Genomic DNA, 10,411 nt, shown 5'->3' on the forward strand with positions numbered 1-10,411 from the left:
TCAAACTCGCAAAAGGTAAATCAGGTAGAAACATTCGTACAACCCATGGTTAGCTGTGTGGGCTGTGGAGATCCCCATTCCTACTCTGATTGCCCACAAAATCCGCAATTGGTATGCTTTATTAAAAATAACCCATTCTCAAACACATATAATCCCGGCTGGAGGAACCATCCAAATTTCTCTTGGCCAGGTAATCAACAGGAGCCACACCACTCAGGAGTAAACCCGCAGCAGAGGCAACGATCGCCGCCTGAATTCCAACCAACACAGTAGCCGCACCAACAATAGAGGAGGTCATGCATCGAGTTCAACATCTATGCTTGAAAACCTCTTAAAGGAGTATATCGCCTAGAACGACGCATTGCTAAAAAGCCAGGCATCTTCCATCAGTTTGGAGATACAAGTGGGGCAGATTGCAAGTGAGTTGAAGAATCAGCAGCTTAGAGTCTTGCCCAGCAGCTCGGAAACCCCAGGGAATACCAAATGAGCAGTAGAGTTGATGCGGGAGGATGGCACAAATACGTTCAAGGCAAATGAGCAAGGAGTGAAGCCCTACTTTGAAGATGGTGTAGAACGACAAAAGTCATCCCTCGTATTATGCGAAGCCAATTGAGGCTTACGTTGAAGCATCCCTGCGTTCACATCGACACATATTCTAGGGACGCTTCTTTTACCTTCATTTCTTTTGCATTGTGTATTTTATCACTACGTTTGAGTTTACTTTGATTGTTTGCTTGTCTTTGCGTTACATTTTATGTTGATTGATGATTGTTATTTCTTTCTTATTTAAGAGTCTTATTTAATTTTGAGTTAAATAAAAAAAATAAAAATAAAATTGTGTACAATCGGAAGAAGCTTAGGATGGGAATAAAACAGACGCATTGGACTTAAGCCAATGCATGGCTCAAACCGAAAGGACGCATCTCGAAAACACAAAACACTCGATTGCCTAGAAACCCTAGGCTCGTCCTTTCGTCTTCTTAATAAATGCAGATGTCAGGCGCCGCCTGACGTCACCATCCTCTCTCCCACCGACCTATAAAACGCAACCCTTCTATCTTCTCTCTTCTTCTATCTCCTTCAAATCCTTCTTCGAGGAAAAAAAAAAAATAAATAAATAAAACCCTAGCGTTTGAAGCCTCCACTACCCTTTGATCAAGTCCGTTACGCCGGTCAGCCTTCAGCCACAATGTCTTCAGCATCTGATAACGGGCAGAAATGCACATTATCATAGTACTAAATTCTTAAACAATGTTGGATTGCGTTGATAAAACATGTTAAATTGCATTAAAAAAGCATCAGATTCATAATATTGCAGTCGCATGCGTTCATCGCATTAGAACAGTTGATTTTTGTATTTTTGTGCAGAATATGCGATGATGCAAGGAAGAAATTGCGATCATAGGAAATCATTGGTCGAGCACAGCATTACCGCAAGGTTTTGCGGTGATTGTGTTCGCAAACATTTGCTCAAGAAGGATTGCTGCAACTTGGTCGGCACAACATGGTGGGCGCATCTGGGTGAAAGGCTAATTAATCGCGATGGGACAGAAAGTTGATGACAGTCGAATCCAAATTAAGTTGACAGCCGCTAACGATAACGAGTACATTCAGCTTTTCGGTGACAAATATTCGGTGCATCAGTCAAGGAATTAAAGTTGTCCCATCTGTGTAATCATGAGAGAGAAGCCGCCGTTCACCCGAGATGTTCTATAAATACCAAGGGCATCCTTCAAAAAAGGGGTTCACCGTTCCACTAGTTCAAAAATTCATACGTTCAGATCGCACGTTTTTTTTCATAGTTTTCCTTTCATTTTAAGGCGGAGCAAAAGAGGAGTGGTGACGTCGGAGATCGTTCAAGGCAACTCAAGAGAGAACCTTAGGGCATAGAAGCAGAGAGCGGGCCGACTCTCGCAAGGGTAAGATTATCTTTTGAACACGAGTAGAAAAACAGTGTAAAAGCCTGGGCAACAAGAGATTGCTACCAGGCTCTTTATTTTATTCTTGCATTGTTGTTTTGTACTTCATCTTTACATTTATACAATGGAAGTTCTTATTCTACATTTATTCACTCTCCTAGTACGCATGAGTAGCTAAACTAGTCGAATGGCTTGAGAAGAACTAAGCTAACATGACCTAGGAGTTCATTGTTTACGATTATCTTATGTATGCTATGCCAAATACCCCTTTAGAGCTACTCGATAGAGAATCTGAAGAAAGAACCTAACACTCGAGAGAGCTAGGTTAGAATCTAGACTCGAAAGAGCAAGATTAGAATTGCATAATCAAGAGATAGAGACATAGAGATAAGCTCTGTTTGTCAACCTGCATCGCATGCATCCTAGAGATGGGAATGATATTATGTGGTCGCCTTATTTGTGTGTGTGTCATTTTGTCATTGCATAAATAAGAATAGAGGCTTATGTGTAGGTCCTATAGACTTATCGCATATATCGCATGCGTTCTAGCCTTAGAAGCCGTGGCATTCGCACCGAGAGGTGGTTTACTGTTGTATGCATGTTGCATGAACGCATCCAAGGAAGTATTAACCGAAAATTTTCTCAACTCGTTCACCGCATACTCATAGTATTTCCTGTTTAATCTACTCTTTTCAAACTCGCCGCATCTATTTATTTTTTTTATCATCGCAAACAACAATCCCAACAATTTATTTATTTATCCGGTTACCGCAAATTTTTCATACAAATTACCAACGCAACCTGTTTTCACAAGTCCCTGAGTTCGACCCTAGACTTACCAGGAAACTCAGTGGAGTTTACACTTGGATTCCGCTAAGGAAACTTGAGTGCTCAATGCAATTTTACCATCGCATATCATCCACATTTCCACATCACAAAAAGGAAACATCAAGTTTTTGGCACTTTTGCTAGGGACTTCGGCAAAATAGTGTGCTAACGGTAATTTTTCTAATTTTTTTGAAAACTCTCAATCTCTGGCGAATTACGACTCGGAGATTGAGAGAACATTTAGACAGAGACTTAGAGCCCACCAACAACAACCACAATCAGATAAAGAAGAGATGGCGGAGCAGCCTGGAAACGAAGCACCAAATGATAACAATGTCATGGCGAATCCAATCCTACTGGTAAACGATCGCAATAGACCAATTAAGGACAATTCATTGCCAAACCTCTATGATTTCTCTCCAGGAAACATGAGGCTTGCCCTCGACGGAAGCCGATTCGAAATAAAGCCGGTGATGCTGCAGATGATCCAGACTGCAGGACAATTCGGAGGAAGGCATGGCGAAGACCCGCACGCCCACCTCCAAAGCTTTATTGAAATCTGCAATACTTTTGTGTTCCCAAACATCTCTGCCGAAGAAGTTCGACTAACTTTGTTCCCATTTTCTCTCTGTGATCAGGCTAGGAAATGGGCATATTCTCTCGAACTGGGAGAGATCACTTCATGGGAACAGGTTGTGGAGAAGTTTATGAAGATATACTTTCCACCTACTGAGAATGCCAGACGAAGGAAACTAATTACAAATTTTGAACAAGACATGGACGAATCGCTCAATGATGCCTGGGCGAGGTTTAAAAGGTTGGTTAGGGATTGTCCACACAATGATTTGCCAGATTGCCTTCAAATGAAAATTTTTTATCATGGTTTGAATCCCGCTTCGCAGACCGCTGCCAATGCTGCAGCCACTGGTGGTCTGCTTGATAAAACATATGACAAGGCAAAGAATATCTTGGATCGCATCTCTAAGAACCACGAAGATTGGAGAGAGAGTGAACATAGATTGAGAATCAAATTCAATGACACAAGTAATGATGATATTGCTTCACTACTAAATCAGATGACCGCAATGATGAACTTAATACAGGGAATTGCGATCAACAGCCCAACACCGCAAAATGGGCAAATCAACGCAATTAGTGAAAACACTGCAAGGTGTGCAACTTGCGGTGATGGGCACGCAATGGAAGACTGCCCGCAAAAACCACAATCCATTTACTTTGTGAAAAATAATCCCTTTTCGAATACCTACAACCCCAGATGGAGAAACCACCCCAATTTTGCTTGGAAGAATCGGCAACAGAATTTCCAATCTATGGTGTAGAAAGAAGGGCCACCAAGATTCTTCCTACACAACAACGGTCAGACAAACAATCAAGCAAGTAGCTCACAACCACTACAATCCTCTTCCGTGGAAAGCCTATTGAAGCAATACATAGAGAAAAACAAAATTTTGTTTCAAAGTCAGGCTACATCCATCCGCAACCTAGAGTTACAGATGGGCCAGATTGCGAGTGAGCTGAAGAGTAGACCGCAAAAGGCTCTGCCGAGTTCAACAGAACTCCCACGCAACCCAAGGGGATCAGGTAAAGAACAATATTAGGTTGTGACATTGCGAAGTGGGAAGACTGTGGAGGGAGAAAAGAAGAAGCTTAGTCAGACAGCTCCCATTGCGGCTGAACCTGAAATTGCGGTGACGCAAGAAGAAGAAGGAGAAAAAGAAGCAGTAGAACTAGAGGTTGCGTCGACCTCAAAGCCAACTAAGATGGAAACCGTGAAAGTGCAGTTACCCCATTTCCCATAGAGAATAAGGAAGAAAAAGAACGAAGAGGTACAGTACCAACGCTTTCTGTCTTTGTTAAAACAATTACATATTAATATTCCATTCAATGAAGCGATTAAGGAAATGCTTGCCTACACAAAGTATCTGAAGGATATGGTAACCAAGAAGAGGGGAGCTGGTAAGTTTGCCAAGGTGGCGTTAACACAAAGTTCAAAATCAATAATTCCACCGAAGATGAGCGATCCTGGCAGCTTTACTATTCCTTTCTCCATAGGAGGACTGTACATCGGGCAAGCCTTGTGTGACCTGGGAGCCAGCATAAATTTGATGTCTCTATCGATCTTTAGGCAGCTGAATGTGGGGAAACTTGTGCCCACAACGATGACTCTCCAACTGGCCGATAGATCTCTAGTGCATCCAGAGGAAAAGGTGAAGGACGTGCTGATAACCATTGACAAATTTATCCTACCAGCCGACTTCATCATTTTGGACTACGAGGCCAACAAAGATGTGCCCATCATTCTGGGACGACCATTTTTATCAATAGTTCATGCTCATATTGATGTGCATAAAGGGGAAATCACTTTGAGTATCAATGGACAGAAGCTCAAGTTTAACATAATTCGTGCCATGAAGTTTCTGGATGAAGAAGACCTGCATGACTCGGATGATGACCAGAATTCGATTGAAGAAGAAAAGTTTGATGAAGAGAATGAAGAAGAGGATGCCAGCGCATCCGTTGCTGCCTGTAATACGATCATGACAAAAACAAGCAAGGAAGAGGAGATGATTGCAAATCAAGAAGAAGAGCCAACATAAAAAGAAGAAAGACAAACAACGCAACCATCCCTAGTAGAACCACCAACACTGGAATTAAAGACCCTGCCGAGTCATTTAAAGTACGCGTTTTTGGGGCAGAACGAGAACCTGCCAATTATCATTTCATCTGAGCTCAACGAAGACCAGAAGAATGCGTTGATGAGCATTTTAAGGAAACATGTGTGAGCAGTTGGCTGGATGCTCGCTAACATTAGAGGAATCAGCCCAGCGTATTGTATGCACCGCATTCGTCTTGAAGAAGATCACAAAGCAACGATCGAACATCAACGCAAACTCAAACTTGCGATGAAAGAGGTCGTCAAAAAGGAGATCCTTAAATGGTTAGATGCGGGCATTATCTATCCTATAGAAAATAGCACGTGGGTCAGCCCGGTGCAGTGTGTGCCGAAAAAGGGCAGCATGATGGTAGTCCCGAATGAAAACAATGAATTAATACTACAAAGGACCGTCATTGGGTGGCGCATTTGCATGGATTACCGCAAGCTGAACGCGGCCACAAAGAAAGATCATTTCCCTCTACCATTCATTGATCAAATGTTAGACCGTCTAGCTGGAAATGACTTTTATTGCTTTCTGGATGGTTATATCGGGTACAACAAGATTATGATAGCTCCAGAAAACCAAGACAATACCACATTCACCTATCCATATGGGACTTTACTTTTCACCTCATGTTGTTCGACCTCTGCAATGCGCCAAACACGTTCCAAAAGTACATGATGGCCATCTTTTCGGACTATTTTGAGGACTCTGTCGAAATATTTATGGATGACTTCTCTGTTTATGGGAACACTTATGAAGTCTGTCTAGTCAACTTGGAGAAGATACTGAAGAGATGTGAAGAGAAGAATCTGGTACTTAACTGGGAAAAATGTCATTTCATCGTAAAGGAGGGCATTGTGTTGGGGCACAAGGTTTCCCGGGATGGGTTGGAGGTGGACAAAGAAAAAATCGAAGCAATTGAAAAACTTCCACATCCAACAAGCGTGAAGGTTGTACGAAGCTTCTTGGGGCACGTTGGATTCTACAGACGCTTTGTCAAAGATTTTTCCAAAATAGCGTGACCGTTGAGTGCGTTGTTAGAGGCTGACAGAAAATTTGATTTTGACAACAACTGCCTCAATGCATTCAGAGTATTGAAGAATACGCTAATTACCACACCCGTATTGATTGCACCAGACTGGACACTTCCTTTTGAAATAATGTGCGATGCAAGCGAGTATGCGATAGGATCAGCTTTGGCACAGAAGAGAAAAACAATCTTGCATCCCATCGCATATGCGAGTAAAACATTAAATCGTGCTCAGACAAATTATACCACCAAAGAGAAAGAGCTTCTTACGGTAATTTTTGCATTGGAAAATTTTCGAGCATATCTACTGGGGACAAAGGTACTCATCCATACTGATCATTCGGCAATAAAATACTTAATGAAAAAGAAGGATGCAAAGCCGAGGTTGATCAGATCGGTTCTCCTCCTTCAAGAATTTGATATAGAAATAATTGACCGGAAGGGGATAGAGAATCAAGTTGCGGATCACTTGTCTAGACTGAAAAATCCTAAGGTTGACCGCAATGAGTCTGAGGTGAGTGCGGTGTTTCCGGATGAGCAGCTATTCCATATTGAAGAATTGCCTTGGTATGCAGACATAGTCAATTATTTGGTTTGCGAGCAATTTCCTGAAGATTACACCTACCACCAACAGAGGAAGCTCAAACATGAATGCAGACATTATTATTGGGATGAGTCGAATCTGTATAAAAGAGGGGCAGACCAGATTTTGCGATTATGCGTACCAAATGCTGCTCAACAATGCATATTATCGCAATGTCACGACTCACCATATGGTGGGCACTTTCGAGGACAGCGCACAGCTGCTAAAGTTTTACAAAGTGGATTCTTTTGGCCCACATTGTTTAAGGATGCAGCTGACTACGCCATGAAGTGCGATCGGTGCCAACGCACAGGTAACATTTCATGGAAACATTCAATGCCAATGAACACCATCTTGGAGCTTGAATTGTTCGAGGTATGGGGGATTGATTTCGTGGGACCATTCCCTCCCTCAAATGGTAAACATTATATTTTATTAGCCGTCGATTATGTATCCAAATGGGTAGAGGCAATGGCATGCACCGCAGGCGATGCGGCGGTCGTCTCCCAATTCCTGAAGAAACATATTTTCACTCGTTTTGGCACTCCCCATGCCATCATAAGTGATGAAGGGTCCCACTTTGTCAACCATAATATCAAGGAGTTGTTGTGCAAATACAATGTCCTCCACAAAGTGGCCACCACATACCATCCACAGACAAATGGTCAAACCAAGGTGTCCAATCGGGAGATTAAGCTGATACTCGAGAAGGTAGTAAGGCCTTTGCAAAGAGATTGGGCAACAAAGCTTGATGATGCGTTGTGGGCATACCGACTGTATTTAAAACACCAATAGGTATGTCCCCCATATACTTGAGGCAACTCTCTTTATCAACAAAATCTTCAATCTCCACGGGTTTTCCCAATCCATAGCGACATGGATAAGGTTTTCATCGTCTACTTTTGAACGAAAATGTAGCATTCATAAGCGGTCTATTGAAATACTTAGATGTTGTTTGAGTTGTACCTATCTTTGTATAGCTCAGATAGTTGTTATAAAAAATTACCATATGGGATTCAGTGCAATCTAACTGTTCCTCGAGAAAAAACAAATATACGAAAATAGTGCATAAGTGTGTAGAGACTTACTTGAGATGTTTTTGCAATGAGACTCAAGAAATAGGTTAAATATCTACTATGAGTCGAGTATTGGTATAATATTTCGTATCTTACCTAAAATACTTTTGGAATGAACGACTCGAACAATGGGTTAAATGCCCACTATGAGTCGAGTATTGGTATAATACTTTGTATTAGAATTTCATCTGCACCACAACGTTACGTTATTGTCGTATGGAGAGTTAAAAACATAAATGTTATGCTCGAACAACAAATGTTGGAATGAAATGATTCACTAAAAGATGCTTCTCCCACAAATACTACAGACCTTATCAAATTATGGACAGATTTGGTCTAGTGGAATACAACTTGTCATTTCCACCTTAGCTACCATTCACCCTGTTTTTCATGTATTTCAGCCTAAAAAGGTTGAGAGGCCAGTTGCTAATGGAGGAGTTTGAGTGGTTTGTTCAACCTAAGGTTCGAAATATCGGTGTCGATGAAAATATCGAGGCTCTAAATTTTTGTGCAAAAGAAACAAAACTTACATTAATTCAATTTTGAGGTGAAATGATGTGAAAATTTAAGCCATATTTATTGCTCTGTTATCAAGAAATCGTTCGTGATCAAGATCGTTGGAAGAGTCGTTCGTTGGAACTTAAAAAGGGTTGTTCGTGAAGCTTGGGGAATCTACAAAAGTAAGAATGGTTCTAATTTTTTTCTTTAAAGCATGCTAATTTACATGTTTATATTTTGTTTTAGTATAATGAATTTGTTTATGAAAAATTGAATCGTTGGATGCAAGGCATTCTCACACAAACGCTTCCATTGCGAGATTCAATCCCTTCACTATACACATCTATTTTGAAGATTTCTATAATACAGCTACTCCACCTAAGGTGAAAATATATCCACTAGTTGATTTAGTCTCTATGCTATTAGAAAACTAATTAGTATCACTAAATCCTTTCAGTACATGTGGATACCTCGTATAATGCAATCCATAGTCTAAAGTGTATTTCAAGTACCTTAGAACTCTGACTAACGCATTCCAATGGTCATGCCCAGGATTGATGGAGTATCTTGCTAACCTTTCTACTGAATAGGCAATATCACGTCTTGTACAATTCATTATGTACATTAAGCTACCAATAACTCTAGAATATTCTAGAGAAGACACACATTCATCATTTTTTTTCTTCAAATTACAATTTAAATCAAATAGAGTAACAATCGGCTTACTTGCAAAATGATCAAATTTTCTTAATGCTTTTTCTATATAATGAGATTGAGAAAGTATATTTCCACTTGGATTTCTTGTTATTTGAATTTCAAGGATAACATCAACAAGACCAAAGTCTTTCATATCAAAGTTTGATTTCAACATCTTTTTAGTGGGATCAGTAACATTTCTATTTGTGTCCATTATTAACATATCATCCACATACAAGCAAACAATGACATAATTTTGATCTATGGTTTTAACATAGACACATTTATCACACTCATTTATCCTAAATCCATTTGATAATATAGTTTGATCAAACTCTTTATGTCATTATTTAGGTGCTTGTCTCAACCCATAAAGAGACTTAACAAGTTTACAAAACTTTGTCTTCAAGTCCTTTAACAACAAACCCTTCAGGTGGTTTCGTATAAATTTCATAATCCAAATCTCCATTTAAAAATGCAATTTTTACATCCATTTGGTGTATTTCCAAATTTGTAAAGTCGCTATTTCAATTAATATTCTTATAAATGTAATCCTCGTCACTTCAAAATAGGTATCGAAGAAATCTAGCCTTCTTTTTGGCAAAAGCCTTTAGCTACCAATTGAGCTTTATACTTATCAATAATGTCGTCAACATTTAGCTCTCTTAAAAATTCATTTACTCTCAACTGGTTTATTTCCAAAAGGTAAATCAACCAATACCTATGTATTGTTCTGTAAAATGGATTATAGCTCACTATTAATAGCTTCTGGTTAGGGTAGCGGAAGACGCAGATCATCCCAATTTTCCAAAAATTTTACAAAACAGAAAAGTTACAAAGAAACAACAAAATTATGCATTTAATGAAAAAATTACAGCATGCTATTAATGATTAATAGAAGAATAAAAATAAGGATAAAACCCTTACCTTTGAAGAACGATTCTTTAATTGAAATTCCCTCGAATAAATGAACAACACCATAAAGGCTACCGTGATATTCTCTGGGATGAGATCCCAAAAGAAGCGGGCCTCTGACTATGGGATAACATTAATTGAGAGAGATCAAATTAGAGGATGAGGAAGACTATGACTCCATTGTG

This window comes from Benincasa hispida, chromosome 8, assembly GCF_027475165.1.
Source record: "Benincasa hispida cultivar pf3 chromosome 8, pf3_genome.v1.1, whole genome shotgun sequence".
Classification (NCBI taxonomy): Eukaryota; Viridiplantae; Streptophyta; class Magnoliopsida; order Cucurbitales; family Cucurbitaceae; genus Benincasa; species Benincasa hispida.